At 39.0% G+C, this 15,450-nt stretch overlaps 1 protein-coding gene and 1 pseudogene across 1 annotated transcript in view; both read right to left on the bottom strand.

The window, feature by feature from the left end:
• The window catches only part of LPCAT3 (lysophosphatidylcholine acyltransferase 3), a 63,964-nt gene that overhangs the window by 36,733 nt on the left and 11,781 nt on the right, over positions 1 to 15,450 (bottom strand). The gene's annotated exons all lie outside the window — the stretch shown is intronic.
• On the bottom strand, positions 11,315 to 12,158 carry LOC102814428 (annotated as a pseudogene).

Genomic DNA, 15,450 nt, shown 5'->3' with positions numbered 1-15,450 from the left:
GATTATTATTTCATATACTGTTAAGGAGTAGATAGCAACAAAACAGAGAACCACTGCTGGATACTCCAGGTTTATGACTCGAATCTCAGACTAGACATTTTAAGCACTTTGCATATATTAACTCATTCAATTTTCACAACATATATATGAGGCAGATACCCTCATTAAGGAGCTCTGGTAGCGTAGTGGTTACAAATTGGGCTGTAAACCTTAAGGTCTGTAGTTTGAAACTACCAGCCACTCTGCGGGAGAAAGAGGAGGCTTTCTGCTCCTGTAAAGATTTACAGGCTCGGAAACGCTGTACAGGGTCACTATGGGTCACTATGGGATGGCATATAACAACAACAACATCCTCATTTTACAGATGAGGAAGTTGAAGCAAGGAAGTCAATTTTATCTTTCATTCTACTCCTATGTAAACCAGACACTTAAAGAAACAATAATAATAAAATTCTATAGTAAACCTGAGATTAACACACATGACAATACCAGTCAGAACTCTATCCAGATATGTTGTTGTTATGTGCCATAGGGTTGGTTCCGACTCATAATGACCTTGTATAGGGTGTCTCAGGAATAGCTGGTGAGCTTGAACCACCGACCTTGTGATTCAAACAGACTTTGTAGTCCAGCACATTAACCCACAGTGCCACGCCAGGACTCCAGATATAGAAATATTTGAAGTAAAACAAACCTACAAGACTGAAAATAGAGAACCAGAGATTCCAGCTTATAATGACGTTAATTACAAAGCAAAAAAGAGAGAATAGTGTAAATACAGAACTTCCAAGAAAGTCAAGTAGTTATCAAGATAAAACAGACTGTTTAAATTGGGAAGAAAATAAATAAATTACAGGGTAATGTTGTTAAGTACCTTCGAGTTGGTACCGACCCATAGCGACCCTGTACAGGGTTTCCGAGGGTGTAAATCCTTACGGGAGTAGAAAGCCTCATCTTTCTCCCGCGGAGCGGCTGGTAGTTTTGAACCGCTGACCTTAAGGTTCGCAGCCCGATTCGTAACCACTACGCTACCAGAGCTCCTTAATAGCAAAGAAAATTAACTCACCTGCATATCAACATAAAAAAAGAGGAACATCAGAAAGAGTTAGTAAATAAAGATCAACACACAAAACTGAAAATGAGTTGAAAACCCACAAACAAAATGAACCCAGAAAATTATGCAAAACAAAGAAACCAGCAGCACTACAAAAAAACCCAACAATATTTGACAGCAATCAATTGATACCTATTGATTAAGGCACTGAATGTCAATGGATTAAATGCACCAGTCAAGAGACAGAGAGTAGCAAAATGGATAAGAAAACAGGATCCTTCAATATGCTGTCTATAAGAGACATCAAAAAGACAGATAGTCTAAGTGCCCATCAACAGAAGAATGGCTAAACAAACTTCAGTACATACACACAATGGAATACTATACAATATTTAAGAGTAAAGATGAATTTGTGAAACATTTTACAACATGGATGAACCTGGAAGTTATTAAGTAGCATGATATTAGTCAATTACAAAAGGACAAATATTGTATGAGACCAATGTAAAAAGTTAAGGTTTTCTTGATAAAAGAAACAATCTATGATGGTTATGGGGGGTGGGAAGGAAAATTATTCATGGGCTAGAGGGTAGACACATATTAACATGCATGACAAGGCAGGAAATATACAACAAGAGGGACGTAAACAGAGGAAAGGTGAAGATAGTGGAGACACAGGGAGGATGTGGTTGTTAAAATGAATAGAGGTAAAAACTGTTGATACATGAAGGGGATTGCAGCCATTGTAATGAAGCAAAGTACATGATTTTTGAATGCAAAATTGATGATATACTCAGTAAATCTTCACTCAATTTGCAAAACAAGTTAGAAAAAATTCTATGGTAAAAAAAAAAAAATATGACAAAAATTTTGTCCTTTTACCATTTTTAAGTGTACAACTCAGCGACACTAATGACTTTCACTATATTGTGCTACCATCACTATGTCTCGCAATAACTTTGACATCACCTCAAACAACACCTCAGTACCCCTTCAGCAATAAGTTCTCATTCTCTCCTCCTCCGGAACCTGGTAACCAATCAACTTTAATCTCTATGTATTTGCCTATTCAAGATATTTCATATAAGTGGGATCAGACAAATCTGTCCTTTTGTATCTGACTTATTTCAATCAGCATGCTTTCAAGATTCATGCATGTTGAAGCACGTATCAGAATTTCATTTCTCTTTATAACGGAATAATAATCCATTGTATGTTATGTGCCACATTTTGTTTATTCATTCATCAGTTTATAGGCACTTGGGTTGTTTCCACCTTTTGACTATTGTGCATAACACTAAAATGAAAAACAGTGCAAGACTTTTTTTTTTTTTTTTCAATCATACCTACCCAAACTAAAATCTGCAGCTGTCAAATTGATTCCAACTCATAGGGGCTCTGTAGGACATGACAGGACCACCTGATAGGGTTTTCATGGCTGCAAGCTTCATGAAAGCAGATGGCCATATCTTTCTCCTGAGGAGCAGCTGATAGGTTTAAATCACTGACTTTTTTGTTAGTAGTTGAGTGCTTAACCACTGTGCCATCAGGACTCCTTTGATCATTCATAAGGTTGTGTAACCATTGTTGTTGTTAGGTGCCATAGAGTTGGTTCCAACCTTAGTAACCCTGTGGTGGTGGTGGTGGTGGTTATGTGCTGTGGAGTCGATTCCAACTCATAGCAACCTTGTACAGGGTTTCCAAGGCTGTAAATCTTTATGGGAGCAGAAAGCCTCATTTTTCTCATAAGGAGCAACTGTTGGATTTGAACTTCAGAACCTGTGGCTAGCACTTCATTGTTCATCTTATAGAATCACCAGTGGTCCTTGTGTAACCATTGTTATTGTTGTTGTTAAGTGCTGCAGAGTTGGTTTAGACTCATAATGACCCTGTATAGGGTTTCAGAGAAGTGGCTGGTGAGCTTGAACTGCCGACCTTGCAGTTCAAACCAACCTTGCAGTCCAGAGCATTAACCTGCAGCACCACAGCAGGCAGGCAACTATTACCACTATTTCATTCTGGAATATTTCTATTACCCCTCCACATTATTAGCAGTTATTCCTCATCTCTCCTTCCCTCAGACCCTGGCAACCACTGATCTATTGACTGTCTTTATAGACTGACCTATTTTGGGTACTTCATAAAAGTGAAATCATATAACATGTGGCCTTTTGTGTTTGGCTTCTTTTAATTTAACAAAATATTTTTAAAGTTCATCTGTGTTATGGCATGTATCAATACTTCATTCCTTTTTACAGCTGAATCATTTCTTTGCATGGATAGATCACATTTTGTTTATCTATTCATCAGTTGATGGGTGCATGGGTTGTTTCCACCTTTTTGTTATTAGAATAATGATATGAACATTTGTATGTATACATTTTGGAGTGAACATACATACCTAAGAATGAAATTGCAGGGTGGTGTGGTGCTGCAGGATAATGCACTGGATAATAAAGTTGGTTTGAACCACAAGGTTGGTTGTTCAAATCCACTAGCCACTCCTCGGAAACCCTATATACGGTCACTATGAGTCGGAACTGACTTCACGGCACTTAGCAACAATAACAACATGGTAACCCTATGTTTAAGGAGCTCTGGTAGCGTAGTGGTTACGAATCGGGCTGCGAACCTTAAGGTCAGCAGTTCGAAACTACCAGCCGCTCCGCGGGAGAAAGATGAGGCTTTCTACTCCCGTAAAGATTTACACCCTCGGAAACCCTGTACAGGGTCGCTATGGGTCGGACCCGACTCGATGGCACTTAACAACAACAACAACAACCCTATGTTTAACATTGTGAGAAACTGCCAAACAGCTTTTCACAGTGGCTGTGTCTTTTATATACCTATGGCTAGGATTTGATGGTGAAAGCACTGGGTTCATTACCTGGTGAGGGAAGCCTGAAATTTCTGGTGTGGTGCTGTAGATCAGCGTCAGACTGTGAACCACATGGTTGGCAGTTCAAACCCACCAGCTGTTCCTTGGAAACCCTATACAGGGTTACTATGAATAAGAACTGACTCAACTGTACTGAAAAACAATGGACATCCCTAATCTTATACTTTATTCATGCCTTTGCTTATACCACATCTCTTTATACTCCCAATGATCAAAATCTTACCCATTCTTCAGGGTCATACGGAAAGCTTAAGGAAGGCTTTCTTTCCTGACCATCCAAGCTGGAAATGATCTGATTCTTTTAATAATCAGCATTTCAATGTTACTTGAAAGTTTGCAATTTTTAAAAATATAAAGAAATATTTTTCGGACAGTAAAAGCCATAAAATTGTAATATAAAACAAGAGGGTTACACTTAAATAAATTTGGAGCTTCTGGTGAGATGACGACACGGGTCTCCACAAGTGCTCAGTTAGGCTCTTTGTGTACTTGGTGGTGGACAATGTTGAGAAGCCCAGGCCTACATCTCTTAATTGATAAGACTGAACCTAAACTGACCCTGGTATACTTGGGAAGTTATACTGTATGTATTTGAAAATAAATGCCTGCCATCTAGGAGTTAACGTGGTTTCCTTTAGTCTCCTATTCTTTCAGAGAGCCAGTGATAAATGAAGAGTTAAAAAGTGGTGTCAGACTATCCTTTAGCTCAAGAGTGAGGATTCCTCAATATTTTTAGGGCTGCAGTATGTCTTTACTCCAGTTTTAATCAATCTTTACTTTCGTCTGAGGTATATGTTATAGGAGCCTTAAAGGGCACCATTCTGGTTGGCTTCCACTTGCTGCCTTGTAAAAAGAAGTGTTAAATTTATGGACAATAATCCAGAGTGATGCCTAAATCCATCAGAGTTTACAATTGCTATCACAGCAGAAACTGAAACCTCAAGAACTATAAGCCATATACTCCATCTACCTGGCTGCCACTTCTTACAGGATAGACAAATATCCAGAGATTGGAACCTTTATCTTCAGGGATCTAATAGCCTCCTAAAATTTACAAATAGTATATGCATATGAATCCTACATTATCCATAGTTAATCATTACAATGATTTTAATCCCCTCCATGTACCATCAGTTAACAGTATTTCTCTCTATCCGCTATAGCTTTTTTAAAAACAAAAAAACACACTCAGGCATATGTAATAATTTACATCTCCAAAGGGCACATTCTGTAAGTCTGCCTCCTGGCCACCAGCTCTTAGTCCCTCTTTTCCCATAAATCTAGAGTCCTCAGCCGCATCCCTTCTCCATGAGCCCATCTCTGCCTCTGTCTCTGTCGTTACTGCTTCTCTGGATAAGGTCCTGCATTCTGCTTGTGTGCTTCTTGCTTGATGGTCCTAGGGTCCTCTGTTTCTGGATTGTAAGATTAACCACTCCCGTTTTTGTTATAAAACTTCTACTTTTACAATTGTGACAGTCGCAGTTAGTCATAACAATTATTCACTACTGAATCATATGAATCTTATCCCCATCTCTTTTCACCAGACCCATCTAGACAAGATGAAATCTATTCAGTGGGGACTCTTTCTTTCCCCCCATATTCTTAAACTAAACTCCCTCTTAAAACTTTGTGCCTTTATTGCTCCCTCTTCTTAGGTAGCTAATGTCTATGTTGCCCATCCCTATTTACCCTGTGTACAGATGTGAAGACTCCTTCCCTCTCTGTTGGTATGTAGAGTAACTACCTCTCTGAGTATAGGTCAGGTTTATCAAATTGTAGCAATTTACCCTTGTTTCCTCTATCAAAAAAATTTTTTTTTTGTGTGTGTAATCTTCCTCTAGTCGAGTTCTGCTTATCGAGCCATTGAGGCTAGGTCAAATGGGTACTGTCTGCAAGTTTGGGTGTTCTTGTGCATATCCCCTCACTTCATATCAGCTGGATGCTTCACTCTCAGCTCTAGCCCTCTGTGGCTATGCCCTTGTCCATGGGCTCAAGTGTCCTCAGGTCTCACCACACTTTGGACCAACCAACCAGCCCTTTTCTCTCTCTCATCTCTAGGTCAACAGGAGTCAATAGACTTCATTGCTGCCTTTCACCATCTTCCACTCACCAGTAGACCAATGTGGTTGCCAGCAAGCTTACATGCTTGTTTGTGTGTTCCCTTTGAGTTTCAGTCTTAAGGGGAGTTTGTCCTGAAGGAATTTGATTGCTTGCCTTGATGTCTTCCTGGAAAACAGCTTGCTTATTCTTGTAGTAGCCAGTCATGCTGACATTTTTGTTTTGGGTTTTTCCTGATGTTCTTTCTTTGAAGATGTATCTTCTGTCACTCTAGCTGTTCCAGGCTGGTCTGCTTGTCCTTTCTAGTGGGAATGTCCCACCTCATAAGGTTCTGGATGGGACTCAGGATTCCACCTATGGTCCTATACTCTATAAAGGCTTTGCAAGAAGCCTATTTCACTGGGCAAGTTCTAGAACCCCTTTAAGTTATAGGCTGAAGACGGGCTTACAAGTTTTCTCTAATTATGTTTCCCAACATTCCTTTCTATGCCACTCAAGTGTCTATTTTACAATAGTAGGCAAAGGAAACTAATATTCATGAGACAGTCAAGCATTTTAGTATTATTTCCCCTCTTCAAGCTGTACCTAAATCCCTGTATCCCAGAGTCCTGTTGTTCCTAGGTTGAGCATGCATCACTATTTACCTCTTTCTCACTTAGGACATGTAAACCTATTCCCCTACCTATCTTGTTCTTCCACCTCCTCCCCCCTTCTTGTATTGCCCTCCCCAACAACCAAACTAACCGCCCCCTCGCCACCACAACCCCATTCTTATGGTTACCTTATATTCCATTAGTTCTTCCCTTCATTTAAGACAGACTATTTTATCCTGTAATCTACCTGACCTTCCCACCACCTGGATCTCTGTTCCTCTGTGTTTACCTTCTTGCACATTGTAATTGTTTTGATCATAGACTGACCTCCCAGATCCTCTGTTCTTATAATTTTATTCTGTTCTTGACTGTTCCATTTGTTGATTGAGTTCAGGGTGATGCTGCCACGTATGTCATTCTCTAGTTGTTGTGTGTTCTTGTTGGTTCTCAGTATACAGAACTTCTTTTAGGATATTTTTCATAGCAGGGTTGGCTTTGGAAAAATCCCTTAGCTTCTGTTTATCTTGGAATGTTTTGATTACACCATCGTATTTGATTGACAGCTTTGCTGGGTAGAGGATTCTCGGGTGGCAGTTTTTTTCTTTCAGGGTTTTATATATGTCTCCCCATTGCCTTCTTGCCTGCATGGTTTCTGTTGAGAAATCCGAGCTTAATCTGATTTGCTTGCCTTTGTATGTTATATTTCTCTTTTCCCTAGCTGCTTTCAAGATTCTGTCCTTATCTTTGATTTTGGGAAGCTTGATTATTATATGTCTTGGTGATTGTCTTTTAGGGTCTATCCTTCCTGGGGTTTGTTGAGCTTCTTGAATTCTTATCTTTTCGCTTTTCAGGATGTTAAGAAAATTTTCTTCCAGAAGCTCTTCAACTATCTCCTCTGCGGACTTGTGTGAGTCTTCCTGTTCTGGAATGCCGATAATTCTTAAGTTATTCCTCTTCATGTTGTCCATCATGAACATTAGGCCTTCTTCAGATTTTTTAATCCTTTTTTGTGTTTGCTTTTCTATCTTAGTAGTGTTGATAGATTTAATCTTCTAGCTCACTAGTTCTGGCTTCTAACTCTTCTACTTCTTTGCCCTTTCAGTGTATTGTCCATTTCTGATATTTTATTATTAATCATTTGGACCTCTTTCTGTAGGTTTTGAATTGTTTCCAATGTTGTATCTATCTTATTTGATTGTTCCTGTAGCACTCTCCTGACTTCTTGTATAGTGTTTTGATACATTTTATAATCATTTTTCTGAATTTCTTCTCAGGCACTTCCAAAGCCTGCCCATCTTCCAGTATGGAGTGTAGGTCTGTTTCCAGCTCATTTGCCTTAGTCACTTTATCTAGTTTCTGGACAAGTGCTGATATGGTCATCTGCTTCTGTTTTTTGGCCATATTCAGGAGTTATCTGTGGCCTTAATACTTAGATGGGTGTATATTTTGGTATTTTTTTATGCTTTCTGATTGCCTCCAGGTAGATGTGGTCAGGAGATGGGCTTCCCTTTTCACTCTTCTTCCTTTATCTCTGTGGTTCTGTCAGGTGTCTGTGGCTGCTCTGATCCTTCTCCCACTTGGTGTTGCCCAAGATGGCGGTTCTGGGAGCAGCTGAACATCCTGAATTAGAAAGCAATGGATTTCTTGCTTCTGATACAAATTCTCCTAGCTGTAAGCCTTCCAACCCTCTAAATATTCTTATATATGTGGCTCAGAGTTCTGGCACCAACCCCTGAGCCTGCTTGGTCCAGTATTCTGTGTTGTTGCTGATGGAGCTCTTCATTGCACTTCCACCCGATCCGCCATCTTGTTTGTTATCCCTCCATAGTTAATTCTTAATTGTCTGCACAATGACTACCTGACCACATATACTTTTATGTAGGAAATATGATTATGCACAAATTTTAAAAGTGAAAACATCATAGTAATATGAATCCCTGGTATTGAGAGCATCTTTGACAAAATTTTTTAAAAATTTAAATTTAAAATAGGGCATTTAAATAGTCCATTTGATAACTACACGGGAGTTAAGAATAGAGCTTGGGTCTAATTGTTTCCGACCTAATCTTCCATCCAGTCTCTAACAAACTGTCTCTATAGTTAAAACACACTGATATTTTTATCAAAGGCTTCTATTACTACTACTACTACTGATTATTGTACATATGGTTATACACAAAACCATTCATTCAAGATATCCAGAGCTTTACATATCTCACTTATCTTCAGAGCTAGTGCTTAGAGAGGAACTTAAATCAAAAGCAAGACTGTTTTAAGCCAAAAGGAAATTCTTCCTTAGAAATTAATCTTTTTTTTTTTAAAGTGTCTTATCTTCCCCAGACTCTCTGCATTCCCATTTTAAAGGGAGAAATAAAAGATGCACACAACATGTTTTTATACAAATTATACATAGGCTGTTGTTGTTGTTAAGTGCCGTCGAGTCGGTTCCGACCCATAGCGACCCTGTACAGGGTTTCCGAGGGTGTAAATCTTTACGGGAGTAGAAAGCCTCATCTTTCTCCCGCGGAGCGGCTGGTAGTTTCGAACCGCTGACCTTAAGGTTCGCAGCCCGATTCGTAACCACTACGCTACCAGAATAATAAATAAGTTTTGGAAGTCTCTAGGAGCCCTGGTAGCACTGTGCGCTAGGTGTTAGGCTGCTAATTGCAAGATCAGTGGCTCAAACCCACCAGCTGCTCTGTGGGAAAAAGATGAGACTTTCTGCTCCCATAAAAAGTTACAGTCTTGGAAACGCTATATAAGGTTACTGTGACTTGGAATCGACTTGATGGCAGTGGGTATTTTTTTTTTTTTTAAGAACAAACCAGGTGTATTTGTATTAGTCTACCTGCAATAGCAGATAATGTGGTATGGGTGGATAGCATGAATGACCAATAATACAAATATATTTTATTTGAAACAAACAAAAATGCTTACACAGCTCAATGGGTCACTTGGAAACACTCTTGCCTGACTATATTACTGAGCAAAAAAAAAACCACCTTTCTTTTTTGACATGTAATTTGGTTTTTCATTCAAACATGGATCTTCCCCTTAAGGCATGGTCATACACGTGTAACCAATGTAAATGAGTTCACCATTTCCAGTTGTCACAGCGTATCTGTCATCTGTGTATTCTGAGATCAAACACACATACCTGCCAATATACCTGGGAAGGGGTGCTTTATCACAGTTACATTTGAGTTCTTGGCAGGCAGAACTAAAGAAAAATTTGGAACAAGTTTTACTTCCTACTTAGAACAAATAACCAGTAGTCCATTAAATATCAGGTTACAATAGAAAGGTACTGTCTAGAAGTTATCCTTCTTTCTCACTTTGGTTCATTTTTAGTTTTTATCTGTGATTTACATAGTTGTTTGATTCATTTGCTTATACCACAATCCTGCCACAAAGCATTAAAAAACAATATACTTATTATTTTTCAAGTTTAATATACTCTACTATATATAAACCTACTTTATACATACTCTTTGGCCATAAACCCTGAATGTGCCCGATTTTGTCTGATCTTAGAATCTAAGCAGGGTCGGGCCTGTTGAGTACTTGGATGGGAGACCGCCTGGGAATACCAAGTGCTGTAGGCTTTAAGTGAAATTCTGGTATGGTGCTATAAGATAAGCAGTGGACTGTGAACCACAAGGTCAGCAGTTCAAACCCACTAGGTGCGCCTCAGAAACAGGGTCACTATGAGTTGGAATTGACAGCACTCAACAACTACATCCACATCCACAGTATGTCAACAGTTCTTGAATATTAAAACAAAGAAGCATAAATGAGTAACTGTTCTAAAAATGCAGATGTTTATAACTACAATGGTATTAGATGGGGATGCAAAAAAATAAAAAATAAAAAAAGCAAACCCATTCATGTGCAGGGAATGTGGTTCAAGTCTTTGGATTTCAAAACAACTTCCCCAAAAGAAGCTGGCTATAAATGAATTTCCAGAAAACATCCTTTGTCTCCCAAAATTGATGAGAAAAGCCCCAATCAAAAGTTTTGAAATCTATGTTTATAAGATGCCATTATTGTTGTTGTTATGTGCCATGGAGTTGGTTCCGACTCATAGTGACCCTGTATAGGGTTTCCAAGGCTGCAAATCTTTATGATAGCAGAAAGCCTCATCTTTCTCTCGCGGAGCAGCTGGTAGTTTCGAACTGCTGACCTTAATGTTGGCAGCCCCATTTGTAACCACTACGGTATCAGAGCTCCTTATGAGATGCCATAGTAATGATCAAACAGTTGGGAGGGAGAGCGATGGATGTGCCTTCCATTTAGCTATAGTTTTTTAGCTGTTGGTCTGTTAGTAAAAATCACTGGAGTACCAAGAGTTATTTGAAGAACAGGGGCAAAAAAGTACTAAACATCAATGTATTAACTGTTTATATCAGTAACAGGTAATATATGCCTAAGAAAATGTTCTAAATAGTAAAATGACTCCTAGATCTCTCGTTCCAACATTAAGTGTGGCAGAATAAAAAACAAAGGCAGTAGATACAGTGACAAAAGAATATTAAAATAAAAAACATATATTCAATTTTATAGGTTCAGAGTATTCCATGAGGCTAAAAACCCTATTTGCTTGAAAGCCTGAGTAAAATCTCTTTCTTTTTTTTAAACCAACGATTTATCATATGACCACTCGTTGAATCACATTTCTCCCCATGTACTGAAGAATCTTATATTCAGCCTTTAAGCATTCTGATTTTCTGTGCCAATCTTGTAGCTGAGCATCTTGCTTCAGTCGATTTTGGGGCAACTGGAAGCTGCTGATGCAAGGCCTTGAACTGGTGTCTGACATTGTTTGATAGCTTTCATTAATTGCTATCTGATACTCATTTTCTGCATGTTCTATGATTTTACTAAACTCCTTGGTAGTTCGAACTTCATTTGAAACAATTACTGAATCCTGCATGTCTTTGTGACTAACCAATTGAACACTGCCATGGGTCTTCATAATAGTGAACGTGAATATCTTAAGCACTCCAACTACCTGGGCTGTAGGTGGTGTGATGGTGAGCTTCCATTCTGATCTCCAATGACCATCCCAGAAGTTTTTAGCTGGAAATTGGTGGCTTTCGATACATACAATAACAGTCTGTTGTCCATCTGCAGTTTTAGCATAAGCAGTACAGAAGCCGTTGGAATAATATCTATTACCACAGAGGCCTTCAGAGCACTAACACAGGAGTCTCTCTAAGACTGCAGGCCTCCATCTGCTTCCTCTGCTTGAGGGTAACTTACTTCTTTCTGAAACTGATCACATTTAAAGGGAATTTTGATCCTTGGATCTAACAGTCTGCTTTTACCCAGGTCACCGTGTCCTGTAAGTAAGCCTTCATAGCTATCTATCTTCACAGTTATGAATTGATCCATGTTATACTGGGCAAATGCATGGGATGCCCCTTCCCTGAGGAGACAGTCATTATTAACTAGTAGTGGGACATCATTAAAGACTTCATTAAACCCTCCAGAAGGTGCATGAGTGATGAATTTACCTCTCCTCATCCGACACCAGATCCTTGAAGTTGGCCATCTTGGGCTGCTCTGTTTTTTTTTTTTAAGAAGAGAAGCTATTTAAGAAGCTATTATTGTCACCAGTCACTATGAGAAACCCTATACTCGGTTGCTATGAGTGCGAATCAACTTGAAGGCACACAACAATAAAAACAACAAATTATTGCTTTACCACAATAACGCCAAGAGGGCCCTAAATTTCCTGGTCCCAGCAACTGCTGGGAAAACGTGAAATCACACATATACATAATTCTCTTTGACATTCCTCTACCTTAAAGATTGTATGCCAAAGAGAGACAGCTTACACTGGCAGTTGCAAATAGGGTACATCATTTAAAAAAAATTTACCTTTTTAACTTTTTATTATGAATTTAAATAAGATTTAAATTTTTATTATGAATTGAGTAAAGGTTTACAGAACAGAAAGATCATCAGTTAGGGTACCTAAATTTTGTTAAGGTTATTAGTGATAATTTATTCACTGTATTATGAAAAATGAAGAGATCAATTATGAGGATGCTGTATTACTCTAAGAGTTTTATACAACACAGAAAAGGATGAAATATTATTTCAACAACCTTACAAAGCAACAACAAAAAGAATGCTGTATATTTAACTTTCTCATAAAAAATATGAAACAAAACTACAATAGTGATGGTAATATGATAATAGTAGGATAATAATGATGATAGTAAGGTATTATTACCATTATTGTTGTTGTTGCTAGGTGCCATAGATCTGGTGCTGACTCATAGCGACCTTATGCACAGTAGAACGGAACACTGCCCGATCCTGTGCCAACCTCACTACTGTTGCCACATCTGAGTCCATCAATGCTGCCACTTGGTCAATCCATCTTGTTGGGGGTCTTCCTCTTTTTTTTTTCTGATTCTCCATCTTAACAAACATGATTTCGTTCTTCAAAGACTGGTCCCTCCTGACAATATGTCTGAAGAATGAGAGACGGAGTTTGGCCATCCTGGCCTCCAAGGAGCACTCTGGCTGCACTTCTTCCAAAACAGATCTATTTGGTTCTTTTGGCAGCCCATGGCACTTTCAGTATTCTCCTCCAACACCATAACTCAAAAGCATCAATTCTTCTATGGTGTTCCTTATTCACTGTCCAGCTTTCACATGCATATGAGGTTACTGAAAATATCAAGGCTTGGGTAGGCGCACCTTAGTCCTCAGGCTGACATCTTTGCTCTTCAACATTAAAAAGGTCTTGTGCAGCAGATTTGCCTAATGAAATACATCATTTGATTTCTTGACTGCTGCTTCTGTGAGTGTTGATAGTTGCTCCAAGAAGAATGAAGTCCTTGACAACTTCAATCTTTTCTCCGTTGATAAGAATGCTGTTTATTGGTCCAGAGATGAGGATGTTTGTTTTCTTGACAATGAGATGCAATCCATACCAAAGGCTGTGCCTTTTGTTCTTCATCAGTAAATGTTTAACATCCTCTTCACTTTCAGCAAGCAAGGTTGTATCATCTGCATATCACAGGTTGTTAATCAGTCTTCCTCTAATCCTGATGTCATGTTTTTCTTCATAGAACCCAGCTTCTTGGATGATTTGCTCAGCATACAAGTTGAATTAGTATGGTGAAAGAATCCAACCTCGTCACACACCTTTCTTAATATTTAAAACATTCAGTGTTCCCATGTTCTGTTCAAACAACTGCTTCTTGGTCCAGGTACAGATTCCTCATGAGCACAATTAAGTGTTCTGGAATACTCATACTTAGCAATGCTGTCCATAGCATGTCATGATCCACACAATTGAAAGCCTTTGTGTAGCCAATAAAGCACACGTACACATCTTTCTGATATTCTCTATTTTCAGCCAAGATTCACTGGACATCAGCAATGATATCCCTCGTTCTATGGCCTCTTCTGAATCTGGCTTGAACCTTTGGAAGTTCTCTGTCAATGTGTGATTGTAACCGTTTCTGTATTACATTTAGCAAAACTTTACTCGCATGGAATATCAAAGAGATTGTCTGATGATTTCCGCATTCTGTTGGGTCACCTCTTTTTGGAATGGGCACAAATATGGATCTCTTCCAATCAGTCGACCAGACAGTTGTCTTCCAAATTTCCTGGCAGAGATGAGTGAGTGCCTCCTGTGCCGCCTCACTTTTTTGAAAGATTTCCACTTGTATTCCATCAATTCCTGGTGCCTTGTTCTTTACCAATTCCTTCAATACACCTTGGACTTCCTCCTTCAGTATCAATGGCTCTTGATCATATGCTACCTCTTGAAAAGTTGAACATGAATCATTTCCTTTTGGTACAGTGACTCTGTGTATTCCTTCCATCTTCTCTTTTTTTAAATGTTTTATTGTGAATGATGTGATAGTTTACATGGGAGAACATTGGTTTTACATTCAATCATATATCGTTGCCATGGTTACAATCCCCTCCATGCAATCCTTTCCCAGTGCCCCCCAGGTTTACAGCACACAGTCGCTCTCCCTCTCTGGATCTAAAGTCTCCAGCTGCTCCATTGCTCCACATCATCATCTCTGGCTCCATTTCAGGCATCACTGCTTCTCTGGGTAGGGTCCCGCTCTCTGCTCTTCTCCCTTGTTGGTCCTAGGGACCTCCGCTCCTAGACTGAAATGTTAATCACTCCCCTCCTTGCTATAAAACATCTACCTTTACATTTCCAACCCTCACAATCAATTCTGACAACAATTATTCACTATTGTATCACAAGAGACCCGTCTGCATTTAATTGCATTAGCCCCAGCTAGTCAGATTGAATACTACACACTGGAGATTCTACCTTCCTTCAGGCCCTCTGGATCTAGGTTTCCTTCCATCTTCTCTTGATGCTTTTAGCATCATTCAATAATTTGCCCAGAAAATCTTTCAATAACGAAAGTCGAGACTTGAATTTTTTCTTCAGTTCTCCTAGCTTGAGAAATGCTGAGCGTGTTCTTCCTTTTTGGTTTTCTGATTCCCAGATCTTTGCACATTTTGTTGTAATATTTGGGTTTATCTTCTTGAGCTGATCTTTGAAATTTTCTGTTCAGCTCTTGTATCCCTTAATTTCTTCCATTTGCTTTAGCATCTTTACGCTAGAGAGCAAGTTTCAGTGTCTCTTCTGACATCCATTTTGATCTTTTTCCTTATTTCTTGTTTTCTCAATGACTTTTTTCTTTCTTCATGTATGATGTTCTTGATGTCATCTCACAACTCTTCTGGTCTTCGGTCTTTAGTGTTTAATGAATCAAATCTGTTCTTCAGATGATCTCTAAATTCAGGTGGGATATAGTCACGGTCATATTTTGGCTCATGTGGACTTG

This window comes from Chrysochloris asiatica, unplaced genomic scaffold, assembly GCF_000296735.1.
Source record: "Chrysochloris asiatica unplaced genomic scaffold, ChrAsi1.0 scaffold00050, whole genome shotgun sequence".
Lineage (NCBI taxonomy): Eukaryota > Metazoa > Chordata > Mammalia > Afrosoricida > Chrysochloridae > Chrysochloris > Chrysochloris asiatica.
The sequence above is the reverse complement of the archived record's forward strand: the minus strand, read 5'-3'. Positions and strand labels throughout refer to the sequence as shown.